Here is a 14,091-nt window from a genome sequence, read left to right on the forward strand (position 1 = left end):
ATTGTGTACCATGGATACTCATCCTTCAAAGAGCTCCCATCCTGCAGTCATGTCTGAGAAACAGATGGAAGAAGCTCTATGTCCACAGGACCCATCTCAACAGGTACATTCACCTTCATCACTTGATGTTTACTCCTACAGCTTCTCTAAGTTTAGATTTAGTAACTAACTAAAGCAAATGGGCTCATTGTGAGGGTAATGTACTGTCAATCAGGTCTCCTAACAGTTGAATTGAATGCCTCAATGAGGCAAAAGATAAAGGCAATTTTAAGATGGATGTGAACCTTTCTGGAAATTTTCCCTTGGCCCAAGGATCACTGTAACCTGGCACATTTACGGCGTCCCCACAATGCACTTTGTGTGTAACTATTAGTGTTAAATATGATCCAGACATGCTTTGTCCCCATAAAGGATGATAACATGGTGTGTAACGATGTCCCCACAATGCACTTTGTGTGTAACTATTAGTGTTAAATATGATCCAGACATGCTTTGTCCCGTTAAAGGAAGATAACATGGTGTGTAACGATGTCCCCATTAAGCATGTTGTATTGAAGGCGTGTGACAGCAAACACAGGTTGACTTATTAGTCTGAAATATTACAGTACAATTTGGAGATTTCTTTTCCTCTGAAGTCTGGTCTATTGGCATGTGTTTAAGTTTAGAGATCCTTAAGGACAATCATTACTTGTTGTAAATGGTATATTTGATTTTCACTGTATTTAATGTATCAACTTTTCTTTTTGTCTGACCGTGTGTATAAGCTTGTCATGTCTACTGCAGAAAACGTTATGGGCAGTGATGAGGAAGATGGATGCAGACAGGATGGATATCATTCATTTGCTGCTGATGGTATGTATCAGTAATTTCATGAAGAAAAAATAAAGAGTAAGGTGGTTTTTAATGTACATTTCCTATATGGGTACGGACGTTTCATACTAGTGTAGTATACAGTGTACTAGTTCTTTCAGTCTATTTAAAGCCTTCAGCAGCCTTACTTCCCATGTGTTGAAGCATAATTAAGGCTACCAGTATATGCAACATAACCAGTAGCTGAGCAGCCAGGTTGTTGAAATCATTGACCTTCATGCAAGAACATTTTCATATTCTTATTCTAAATGTCTTACTGTTCACTATGAAATATGTCCTGACAAAATCTCAGTCTGGTAAATGCTAAATGTTCATGTTGACCATCAGCATAAGCAGTAAAATAACCATGTTCCACTGATTATTTTATTTAGAGTTGTCACAATATCAAAATGAGTACCCACGATACTGTACCAAACAAAGTATCACGGTTCCAGGTTTTATTGCAATACCGCAGACTTTTTTAAATTACTATTTTTATGAACTACAATGTATTTACACAAGTTTTAATTATTGATGAGTCATAGACTACATGGAAATATTTCAACTTTTTTAAATGATAAGCAGTAACTTGTTCTAGGTATATTATGGCCAACACAATATACAGGTGAATTGGTCTCTCCTACCACTATGGTGATGATATTAACTCAGTTATTAGCTATAGAATATTTAGATTTAGTTATAAATGAAATGTATTGAATGTATTTATTTATTTCATAGAACCATCAGCAGAGGAAACTGTTGCAGGTGTGGGCAGTGAAAACTCCCCAATGTGCAAGACACACAAAGAGCCATCAGCAGAGCATGGAGCAATGAGTCCCGTGGCACATTCCTCCAAAGGTGATTTTTTTTCGTTATTATTATTATTATTATTATTACTACTATTATTATTATTATTATTATTATTATTATTATTATTATTATTACTATTATTGTAGTAATATTAGATGAGTTGGAGACAGGAGATGAATGAAAACAGACTACTACCATCTTTCACCCCTCAGTCAGGTGGCCCCAAGTACTAATGGACTCTAACCGAGTACATTTACCAAAGTAATACAACAGTTTATCACGCAAAAAAGTCACAACAAACTGGTTTTGCGCAGTGGTTTGCACAGACAACTCTTAAGCTGTAGTAGTTATCTGAAATCAAAAAATAATCAGACCTTATATTAAATTAATAATTAAATTTTTCCTGACACCCTGCCTAACCTGACTGCACGTCAGCAGTGTAAACCTATAACAGTGTAGAGAGAGCTGGTTCCAAAGCAAAGAAGCCTGGTAACTGAAGGCTCTACCTTCCAGTTTGTTTTAAAGATACTGGGAGTCACTAACAGACCTGCATTCTGGGAGCCTGCTCTGGTAGGACAGTAGGATATGATGAGGTCTTTCAGATAAAGTAGAGTATCTATCTTCCCTCTGGCCAAGAATGTCATCCGATGTCCAACATAACAGTCTATGAGAGACTGGAGAGAGTGTGTGAGCGCGTGTGAGTCTGTGTGAGGGTCTGTGAGAGAGTCTGTCTGAGTCTGAGTCTGTGTGAGAGAGTCTGAGTCTTTGTGAGAGTCTGTGTGAGAGATTCTGAGTCTTTGTGAGTGTCTGAGTCTGTGAGAGAATCTGTGAGAGTCTGACACCCTGTCCCAAAGTCTGCACTCACGGACTGTTTTGATGCATTGCATGGCACTGAAGCCTCTCTCAACAGATAATGTGGTAAGAGGCATGACCAGGATGAGCTGGCCTGTCCGGGCCAGTGACTGACCAATCGACATGCCCTGCATGTACTTTTACTGGCCCCGGGCCAGCGGGCCATGGGTTATGTCAAACCCTGAACACCAGTGGTGTGTGAATGTAGATTTATGTCAGCTGTAAACCGATGGACTGAGTGCTGAACACTGATCAAATCACTGAGAACAGATGCTTCTGATCAGCCTCATAATTTCACTTGTACTGACACAGAACTTGAAACTGTAGCCTCTCCCTTAAACTGTTACTAAAACCTTTTATTTGTGTTTCCTTCATTGCAGGTAGAGCTCCACGGAAACGAAGACCCTGGCAAGCATCAGAAATCAGGGCAGTAGAGAGACAAATGATTCAGTTCATTCGGTCTACTACAGTACCAACAAAGACCGATTGTGAGAAATGTTTAAGAGCTGAAGCTGAAAGTCTCCGTAAGCGAAACTGGCAGAATGTGAAATTCTATGTGTACAATAGAATTACAGCATTAAAAAGGAAAATGCACCCTAAATAGTTTAGTTAAAATCCACCCAGTTCCAGCCTCGTAGAAGTTCTCCTTTATTATATGTTCAGTTGATGATCCTTCTCTTCTGAGCTTTTGTCAGCTGCTCTTTCTTCTTGGCTATTGAGTAGGTTGTCACCTCACTGTTTGATGTTTTTGTAGATTTTTCAGCAAAACGTGTGTGTGTTTCTTTAAGTTGAATGTTAAACTTAAAATGGAATTTCATGAAGCCAATCTGGCAGGTATTTCTTTAAAAGCTCAAGAGTTTTTATGAGAGTCTGTTTGAGAGTCTGTGTGAGAGACTGAGTCTGTGTGAGAGACTGAGAGACTGAGAGTCTGTGTGAGAGACTGAGAGTCTGTGTGAGAGACTGAGAGTCTGTGTGAGAGACTGAGAGACTGAGTCTGTGTGAGAGACTGAGAGTCTGTGTGAGAGACTGAGAGACTGAGTCTGTGTGAGAGACTGAGAGTCTGTGTGAGAGACTGAGAGTCTGTGTGAGAGACTGAGAGTCTGTGTGAGAGACTGAGAGTCTGTGTGAGAGACTGAGAGACTGAGTCTGTGTGAGAGACTGAGAGTCTGTGTGAGAGACTGAGAGTCTGTGTGAGAGACTGAGAGTCTGTGTGAGAGACTGAGAGTCTGTGTGAGAGACTGAGAGTCTGTGTGAGAGACTGAGAGTCTGTGTGAGAGACTGAGAGTCTGTGTGAGAGACTGAGAGACTGAGTCTGTGTGAGAGACTGAGAGTCTGTGTGAGAGACTGAGAGTCTGTGTGAGAGACTGTGAGTCTGTGTGAGACTCTGTGAGTCTGTGTGAGTCTGTGTGAGACTCTGTGAGTCTGTGTGAGAGACTGTGAGTCTGTGTGAGAGTCTGTGAGACAGTATTGACAGTATTGCTTTATATTGTAGAAAACCATTTTCCAAAATGGCAAGAGCTTTTAGCTATAATGCCACTGTAATTAGGTTAGGGAAGGGACAACTTGTCCCACGTAAACGTCCATCAAAAGAAGCAGAGGGCAGTGATATTCATGCACTGTGCATATTGCCAAGGCCTTTTCACTCGACATGTTCTATGGAGACATATGAGAATTTGCCGACTCAAGCCTGTACCAGTCAACACAAAAGAGTGAGAGAGTCTGAGTCTGTGAGAGAGTCTGTGAGAGAGTCTGAGTCTGTGAGAGAGTCTGTGAGAGAGTCTGAGTCTGTGAGAGAGTCTGTGAGAGAGTCTGTGAGAGAGTCTGAGTCTGTGAGAGAGTCTGTGAGAGAGTCTGAGTCTGTGAGAGAGTCTGAGTCTGTGAGAGAGTCTGTGAGAGAGTCTGTGAGAGAGTCTGAGTCTGTGAGAGAGTCTGTGAGAGAGTCTGAGTCTGTGAGAGAGTCTGAGTCTGTGAGAGAGTCTGTGAGAGAGTCTGAGTCTGTGAGAGAGTCTGAGTCTGTGAGAGAGTCTGAGTCTGTGAGAGAGTCTGTGAGAGAGTCTGAGTCTGTGAGAGAGTCTGAGTCTGTGAGAGAGTCTGTGAGAGAGTCTGTGAGAGAGTCTGAGTCTGTGAGAGAGTCTGTGAGAGAGTCTGAGTCTGTGAGAGAGTCTGAGTCTGTGAGAGAGTCTGTGAGAGAGTCTGAGTCTGTGAGAGAGTCTGTGAGAGAGTCTGAGTCTGTGAGAGAGTCTGTGAGAGAGTCTGTGAGAGAGTCTGTGAGAGAGTCTGAGTCTGTGAGAGAGTCTGAGTCTGTGAGAGAGTCTGAGTCTGTGAGAGAGTCTTGAGTCTGTGAGACTGTGAGAGAGTCTGAGTCTGTGGGAGAGTCTTGAGTCTGTGAGACTGTGTCTGTGTTAGACTCTGTCACAGACTCAGACTCCCACAGACTCTGAGTCTGTATTAGAGTCTGTGGGAGAGTCTGGTCAGTTATCAGTTCCATGAATCTGGATCCTGTCACTGAAATAATTAAGAATGACCATGTCATCACTGAATATGGGCAGCACTTGCTCAATAAATGTGCATCAAGTCAACAGTGCATCTGTGAAAAAATGCGTGAACTGGGACGATTGCTAGACAATGCCAGGAAACATACTCCATTAAAAAAGATGGAGGATTTCATTAATCCTGCAAATTATCTAGAGATGGTCAAAGCTGAGGGTCTGTGAGTCTGTGTGAGAGTCTGTTTGAGAGTCTGTGAGTCTGTTTGAGAGTCTGAGTCTGTTTGAGAGTCTGTTTGAGAGTCTGAGTCTGTGTGTGAGTCTGTTTGAGAGTCTGAGTCTGTGTGTGAGTCTGTTTGAGAGTCTGAGTCTGTGTGAGGGTCTGTTTGAGAGTCTGAGTCTGTGTGAGGGTCTGTTTGAGAGTCTGAGTCTGTGTGAGGGTCTGTTTGAGAGTCTGAGTCTGTGTGAGGGTCTGTTTGAGAGTCTGAGAGTCTGTGAGAGAGTCTGTGAGTCTGGCTTCATGAAATTCTCTCACAATCTGGCAGGTATTTCTTTAAAAGCTCAAGAGTTTTTATGACATCACAGAGGTTGTGGAACTTGTGCATGTGTATGTTTTTTTATACACATAATGTTATTGTCATGGCAGAATTTTGATTTATGCAATGTAAACAATTTCACTTTGACCTTGTTTCATTAAAAAGTATGTTGTGCAGGTCAAACCAGTTTGATTTCTGGGTGGGGTGGTAGTGTGTTGACTGAGTAGTAGCAAAGTCCTTTGAGGAAAAACATGTAACTTGGCAGTTATTTCAGGCTAACAAGACCAGACACTATCTACATTTATGATAAAGCCAAAACTTGTCTTCCAGTGATCACTGGGACATTGAAACTACATGTATGCAATCCCTGACCAATTCTGGTTGTGGAAATGTGGTGGATGGTGGAAATGTCCAGTAGTTCTATCCAATCTTCCTTGCTGTCTTAACCACCTTCTTTAGAGCCTGCTGTTCTGCCTTTGCACAGCTATTAAACTACACCCTATGGTATCAGGGACTCTGCATGATTCTAGGTGCTGCTACAGTAGATGTGAAACTCAACATTGTGTTGTAGTTTAACTCCATCTTTGTAATGTTTCATTTCATCCCAAGTGCAACAATATTTACTATATTATTTTCCATTTTAATATAAAAAATAGGTCCCCACTAGGTCCCCACTGGTAAAATATAAATCTGTGTGAAGTATGCAAATTTATGCAAATGTTGTCCCCTGTAAGCAGGTTAACTCGTTTTGACAGGAAGTCCCCACAAAGCATGTGAAAAGACAAAACATTGACTTTTCAAAGTTTTGAAGGCGTGTTTAGGCTTACTAACCAATGTCTACTTTACCTGATTTTTTTCACACTTGTAAAACCTCTAGAAAGGGTGGTCCCCACAAGTGATGGTTGAAAACTTGGTCCCCATGGTTCATGGAAACGCGTATGTGTGTGTGTGTGTGTGTGTGTGTGTGTGTGTGTGTCATATGTCCTAGGCTACTTTAGGGGACAAATTGCAGGCTTAGGACTTAATTGGGAACATCTTGTCCAATTGGGGACAAAACACATTTTTGAGTCAGTGGCTAAGGTTAAATTAAGGGGTTAGGTTTAGGCAAGTAGTAGTGGTGGGTAGGGTTAGGGTACAGTAGGTCTCCAGGAAATTAATGTAAGTCTATGTAATGCCCCTAAAAGTGACCAAAGTCTGATATGTGTGTGTGTTAGTGTGTGTGACACTTCTGTTATCTTGGCTCACTATGCTGCCTCCCTCTTGCTGTTGTTGTTGCATTTATGCAGTGACAATGAGAGAGCCTGAATGAATCACACTGCTGTGATCTCATGTAAGGGGCTTCCTCAACCCGCTGCTGCTACAGACTGAAAACCTCATATCTCCAGAACATTTGAATCTCTGGTACAAAAATGGATTCTTATAACAGTGGATCATACAATCATATAAAATATACCCTCACAACATCTGAGCTCAGTGCCCATTGTGCTGGTGTTCATTGTTGCATCACTGAGCATCAGTCAACAACATGTCCTACATTGTGATGTCTTTTTGATAATGTTAGACTTCCTGTAGGTGGTGCTCTGTCTCACAAGGTGGGTGACACTAGAAACTAAAGACATTTTCTGACCTGTAATTCAATTACTCTGGTCAAAATGGAAGAGTTGGCAAACTCAAAGAATTCCAGGCAAACCAAAGTACATCTCTAAAATCCACGTGGGACTGTTCCTCTGCTCTTTGGTTAGTTGTATCAGGGATTGGGAGCAATAATGTAACCACAGGATGAAGGTCCACACCTGACTAAATAATGGAGGTCTAAAACCAACCTAAGAATATACACACAAAGTTTCAAACAATTGAGATGAGATGGCAAATAGTGTGAATACTTTGTTTAAAACAGGATGTATCAGACAGTATCAGACAGTGTTGTCCAGCCCTGCTTCTGATTGCTCCAATTTGAGAGCAGCTTGACTCTCAATCATGCAGATCACAAACACCTGTGTAATGAATTTACCTGTGTTATATTACTTGTCTTGCTTTGTGATAGTTATTTGACAATGTCTGATGAAGATCTGAGATCGAAGCATTGCTGTTGTACTTAAAGTTGATGGGAGCTTTTAATTCCTCTTTCTTGTTTTTGCCTTCCATGAATACTTTGTTCACCATAAATGGTAGAAACTGATATTGCAATTTATGTTTTGTTTTTTTAATAATATCAGGGTCCATCAGCCTTTTTTCTTGTACCACAAAGTCCAATGTAATAGGGAGGTGGCAGAAGCAGTAAAACATCTCAAAAAAACAATTCTTTAAATACTAACTTATACACTGCCCTTCAGTCCATCTTTCAGTGATCATTAATGCTTGATTTGTTGTTGATTAGATATCATCTTTCTGACATTTTCTGTACATGAGCTGTATCAGTGTACAGCTTTGGTTTCAAAGCAGTGTCGAGTTTCATTGTGCACATATTTTAAAATATTCCAGCAGGAGTCTCACACCGTAAAAAATGAGATTAGACTCAACTACTTCCTCCAAACACTGAGGGCGTCCTAGGAAAGCAACACAACCACTGATCCCTCCAGAAGAATCACCAGCTATATATAGACTTCAGAGACTTCGGGGCAGAGAAGAACAATGGGATGCAGGAAACTGAAGGGGGAGAGGAAGGTAAAGGGGGATAAGGTGGTATGAGGGAGTGATTGGAGAAGGAAGAGGAAGAGAGAAGTGTATAAATGCAGAAGAAGCAGAGACAATGGTGTGATATTTTGACCTCTGACACTGATTAAAACTTTTTGGGTTTTACAGAGCCAATAAAAATGTACATTTTCAGAACAAGACCTTTGTTATACTCCATTTAAAGATTTTGTTAAATCCCAACTACTTATTTTATCGTCTTAATTATTCAGTTCTCTACTTTGAATATTATTTTACCTCCCTGTGAACAGCAGCAGAGGAGAGCAGAGTGCAGACCCTTCAAAAATAATTTCCCTAATCGCCCTGGGTTCAGTGGAACAATTTGTGTCTCAATGTGATCCAAGAGTTATTCCTGCAGGCTTCTTCTATGCTGACAAGAATACAGTGTACTGGAGGAAACATTAGACATGTAATGTGCATTTAAAGATTTTGAATATCAATTAAGAATATCATTTCCTGGTGACTGCATGAGAGCATTTTAATTATGATAGTTTAAAAAATATTGATTTCCGTTTCCTTCAGTAACAGAAGATGCATGATGTAGCCGTGACAGAATGAGGTCCACAGTGATTTCAGTAACGTGTAAGTGTGCAGCTCACAGCTCAAGAAAGAAAGGGAGACATAAAAAATGCAGGAATGCCATAAACTTCATCCTTTAAAAAAAACAAAACAGAAAAAAACAAGATGTTTGCTCCCTGCTGGGCTCAGACAGTCCAGTGGCACACTGACCAGGAATTTACAGCACTATTGTTGTTGTTTCTGGAATTTCCTTGACAGTTTAACAGACTTCTTGGTTCCCTGCTTTCTCTGCAGTGGTTCATAATTCAGCTTGAATACACAGTGAAAGAATATGACTGGCTCTTTTCTTTATTTTTATTTTTCTGATTGTCAGAAAATCTCATGTGTAGAACCAAAACAAACAAGTATTGGGTGTGCATCCAAAGCCTGATATGTCTTATTTCTCTGTGCTGTAGACATCTGTTGTTGTCCATCAACTATTAACAACATACAAAGTTTAAAAGTTAGGCAGTATAAGAACAAGCTAACAAAGCCCTGTAAAGCCAAGCCTCCGGTAACAGCGCTGAACTGCACTGAAGCCAATTTGACATAGTGGCCAAACAGTGGAGTTACAACTTCCGGGTCTGAGAGGTGCCAAAAAAGCATTTTACCTGCACACAATCATGGTAAAAGGAGCAGCTGTAAAATGGTGGATAACATTTTTTGAGTGTCACAAATCCCAAAAAAGTACTCGTTTCACCATCGAACTTTGATCCATTTGGTCTGATCACAAGTTCAAGAAGAGCTTGCATTATCAAATTGTTTTTATCGCTATTCAAATTATTCAACTGGAAGTTAACCCATATAGCATGTGCAGTATGTTTTCAAATGAGTAGTAATTATTATTATTATTATTATTGTTTCTGTTTTAACTTCTAAGGTCATTCAGCAACAAGATATGAATCCAATGCAGCAAACAGACGTGACAGTGAATAGAGAGAAACCAGCAACATGAGAGGACAGACAGCCAACACAGACAAGAAGAGTTGAAAGAGTTCAAGAGTCTTGCTCAATAACTTGATAATACTGTTTAAGGAAACTCAATGCTTTTACTTTATTACATTTCAAAAGGGAAAAGCCTGTTAAATATCCATTTTGTTAAATATCCATTTAATATATGCCTGCAATTACAGAAAAAGCATGCAAAATAAGACTTTTAGGTCTGCTGACATTATCAGAGGATAACTGGACTTTTTTCCAGTTTATACTTTTTACTTGACTCTATTGAATACCCAGTTTTACCAGAGTACAATTCTATCAGGTTTTTTCAAAAGTAATGGATTTGTGTCCTCCTTGAAGTGAGCATTTAGATTTCTTTCTGAAAGAAAAAATCTGCTGTTTTCACTGCTTGTAGATCCGCTTTCACACTTTTTCCACCTGGAGATGCACATATTCACAAATGCTTTTTATGATCCAAGACTGATTTGGCATATTATTGTGTGAAATATTATTTTTTTTAGCTTTTAAAAGGCCCAGACTCAAATATACTGGGAGTCTGGTTGACATTACACTTGCTGCACACATTTTGTACTCATTACGAATTAAAGTGATTTGCCTAATGGGGTGCAATAATTAAAAGGTCAAAATCTTTAAACGTGATATCTCAGACACTGCAGGTCTGACTTTGACAAAGCTTGCCCTGATGCTGCATCTTAGTAAGGCGTTCAGGATTTTAAAAAAAGTTCCTCAGCAATTTAAAAAGGTCAAAATTTCAAACTTTGAAAGGGAGTAAACATCTACAGTAAAGCATCAGTCTGGCTTCAGTTAGACCATTTAAACCCAACTCTGCCCTGTGCTGAACTTAACTCTGGTGGTTTTGACAACAGCAGTGCTTGTCATTGTAGAAAACTGAGTGAATCCAATCTTCCTAAATCCAAGTGTCAACCCTCTGGACTTGTGTACTGTGGAGTCTTTGTAGATTTTATATTACATTTGAGAGGCCACTCGGCGGCAAGGAAATAAAATGCACTATGAGACACCGACTGATACACATACTGTAGCATCAATCTCACTCACTTGCTCATGGATATGAAAGTTCTTGACCTCATGACAAATCTAAATGTCCTCAATGTTTCCTATCTGTATTGTATGCTATGTTATTTATATAGCACCAAATCACAACAGATGTTATCTCAGGGCACTTTTCACATAGATCAGAGACGCAACATTCTCCCCATGAGCTTTCCATTGTTGTTTCCATTGATTTATACACACAGTAAAACACTCTCTTACAATGAGCATGGACACTGCACATTATATTTTTATCAATTGAAGATCCTCTCATTGTAGATTAAAAAAATACAGATTATAGGACAATTTATCCAAATGATTAGGCCTATAAATATTTTAAATGTATGCAACACATCCTTTTACATCTTCACATTCTTATTGCTATGAACTCTGAAAGTCTGCCAAAAATATTGAATGAGACCCCTTTTCAATTTGAGCAGAAGTCCACGTCTGTAACTGCAAGACCAAGGAAGTCCTGATATTTGGATTCAGCCTTGAAGATTTGCCTCTGAGCCGCGCGTGTACTGTAGCACCATGAGCTCCAGTTTCCATTGACAAGTTCACTGCCTGAATCTGCTGATCCTGTCTTTTTTATCTTGCAGATTATGACTCTATAAGAAAACGGTCCCGCCTTACTTTTTGCCTGCTGTAGCACTTGCAGATTTTCCTCTTGGACTGCAGTGTTTCTATTCTGACTGAGGTGCTTTCATGAACCATTCCCTGGTGTATTCAAGAAAATCCACTCTAACAAAATCACCTTTTATTTAGTCCTGTAATAGACGAGGTACAACTTAGTTGGTTGAGGTAAATCAGATTTACAGTGAATAGCAGGTGGGAGGGTCAACAAACTAATCAAAAAGGACAAAGGGACAGCATAGATAATCTGACATAGAAGGAGTGTTCACTGGAGAGTGTATATATAATGTCATAATTGACTAATAAGGAGCAGGTGTGCATGCTGGAGACTGATCAGATGACTGGTGGATAGGGAGGAATTGATGACTCCCCATTCTGCTAATTACGCTTCCTCCTGTCCTCCTCCTTGCCTCTGGCCTGAAATTTGTTCAAGGAGATGAGGAGCAGATGTTTTCTTTACCAAATGGCAACGCCCTTTTCATCTGAATCTGTTTATTGGTTGGTCAGTTTATCTAATGAGACAGTCAAAGGAGCTGCTGGGGATATTAATCATATTGCATGAATGTAGTAGCCTACTGTAGATTAGATAAACGTTGAAAAAGGAATGAAAGCACCATCAGCAGTCCTGACATTCATATGTATTAATAAAATAAAATATGGCATGTGTAGATTCAGAATCATGAATGAAATATGAAAACAATTTCCAAACCACTTTATTATCTGGTTTGCCATTTCAAGTGCATTTTCTTAATAATGACACTAGTGAGCAAGTATGTCCCATTTGGTAAATAAAATTCCTCCATTCTTGAATCTGGAAAGAAATACATTTCATCCGCTGGGAGGACTTAAGATGCCAGTGAGAGGAAGTGAGGAGCCAAATGGAAAGCACCCAGGGTCTGAAATGACAAGAAAAATGAGACACTTTGTGAAAGGTAGACATGTCACAGTTTCATCATCCATGGATATATGATGAAACTGTGACATGTCTACCCCAACTTAATCTAAACTAAATCTACAGAATCCAAACCACATTATTTTTTTATTATTAGACAACCTTTCTCTCCCAATCAGTCACTCAGCAAGAAAGTTTTAACTGAAAACAATGCAGGCAAAAAAATGTCTATTTAACATTTTATTTATCTAGTAGCTTTGAGCAACTGGCTCGCTCGGGTTGTGCTTTTGCTGGTAAATGTGTAACTCAGAATGCTCAGGGCACAAGCGGGCTCAGTTCAGATCTGTGTAAATCTCTCCAGTGCTTTGTCATATTTATTTTAGCAGCCTAGTAGATATAGATAGCGGCTGCTGACTGCTGCTCAATAATAGATAACTGTTCATTCCCTTTAAAAAAAAAGAAAAAAAAAAAGAAAAAGAGGCTCACTATTCATTGTTTCCTGCAGAGAGTTCTGTGAGGGAAAGATAGAGGCAAATGAGAGACACAGAAAGAGGAAGAAACAGAGACAGAGAGGAAAAAAGAAAATCTTATGTCCTCTCTTCTCCAGGAATGATGTCCAGAAAGCTAAATGCCTTCCACCAGTTGTCCACAGTGGGGAAAAAGAGTGTGAATTATTTATCTTGGGGGGGGCTTGGCGGGGGAGGAGAGGAAAGACAGAATTGTGTCGGTGAGGTTGTGTGAAGATGACTCAGTGTGCGTGACAAATACACGCAAACAAACACACTGACGCTCACTCACATATATAGAATCTGTTGGCTTCCCTCTTTCTCCATTTTCTCTCTCTTAACCTCCTTCTGTCACTCACTCTTTCTGCCGGTGATGAAGTCATGCCACCACGCCCAGTGCTGTGCTCCCCACTTACACGTCTGGCCAGGCTTTGCTCTTCTACTATTGAAAGCCATTAACCCTTGAAGCAAAGGGCTTAAGGGCAACACACACGGTATCATCTATAAGACATGAGCTCCATTTACCTCCTCTGGCTTCTTTTTTACCTAAACTCTTCAACACCTTTAAATGAGAAGTATGACATTCAGTACGGATGAGGATTTTGCAGGTGAAACAATGACACAGAACATATATGCTTGGGAGCTGTAGAGGTTTTGAAAGACCTGGCTTTAATGCAGGGGTGTCAAACTCATTTTCATTTAAGGGCCACAAACAGCCCAATTTGATCTCATGTGGGCCAGATCACTAAAAAGATGGAAGGACGGAAGGAAAAGAGGGATGAGAAGGAAGGAAGGAAAGAAAGATAGATGGAAGAGAAGGAAGGAATGGAAGAAAGGAAGAAGGAAACTGGGCCAGATTGGACCTCTTGGTGGGCCGGTCCTGGCCCACGGGCCGCATGTTTGACACCCCTGCTTCAATGTATTCTTAGACTACATTCAAAGCTTAATTCTAATTTTTTTAGTCTTTTTTTTTAGTCTAATCTGATTTTTTTGTGTTGGCGGTTTACAGTCATGTTTGTAAGTGACATGTGTTTGACTATAGTGTGAACACGGTTGAGGTCCTAAACTGCCACACATTTGCAGATTTATCTGAAATGTGAGCCTGCGACAAAGTGGGTGAGAGCACACCATTTGTCCCCATGGACATTATTTACCTTCAGCAAAATTTTGGTCATTGTAAAACAGATGTATAAGGTTAATCTTTATTGGGTTTAGTTTTGAGTTTCGAGTTTCATAAATTATGCATTGTCTTTCTTTGTTACTTA

Source organism: Scomber japonicus, chromosome 7 (genome assembly GCF_027409825.1).
Source record: "Scomber japonicus isolate fScoJap1 chromosome 7, fScoJap1.pri, whole genome shotgun sequence".
In the NCBI taxonomy this organism is placed as follows: domain Eukaryota; kingdom Metazoa; phylum Chordata; class Actinopteri; order Scombriformes; family Scombridae; genus Scomber; species Scomber japonicus.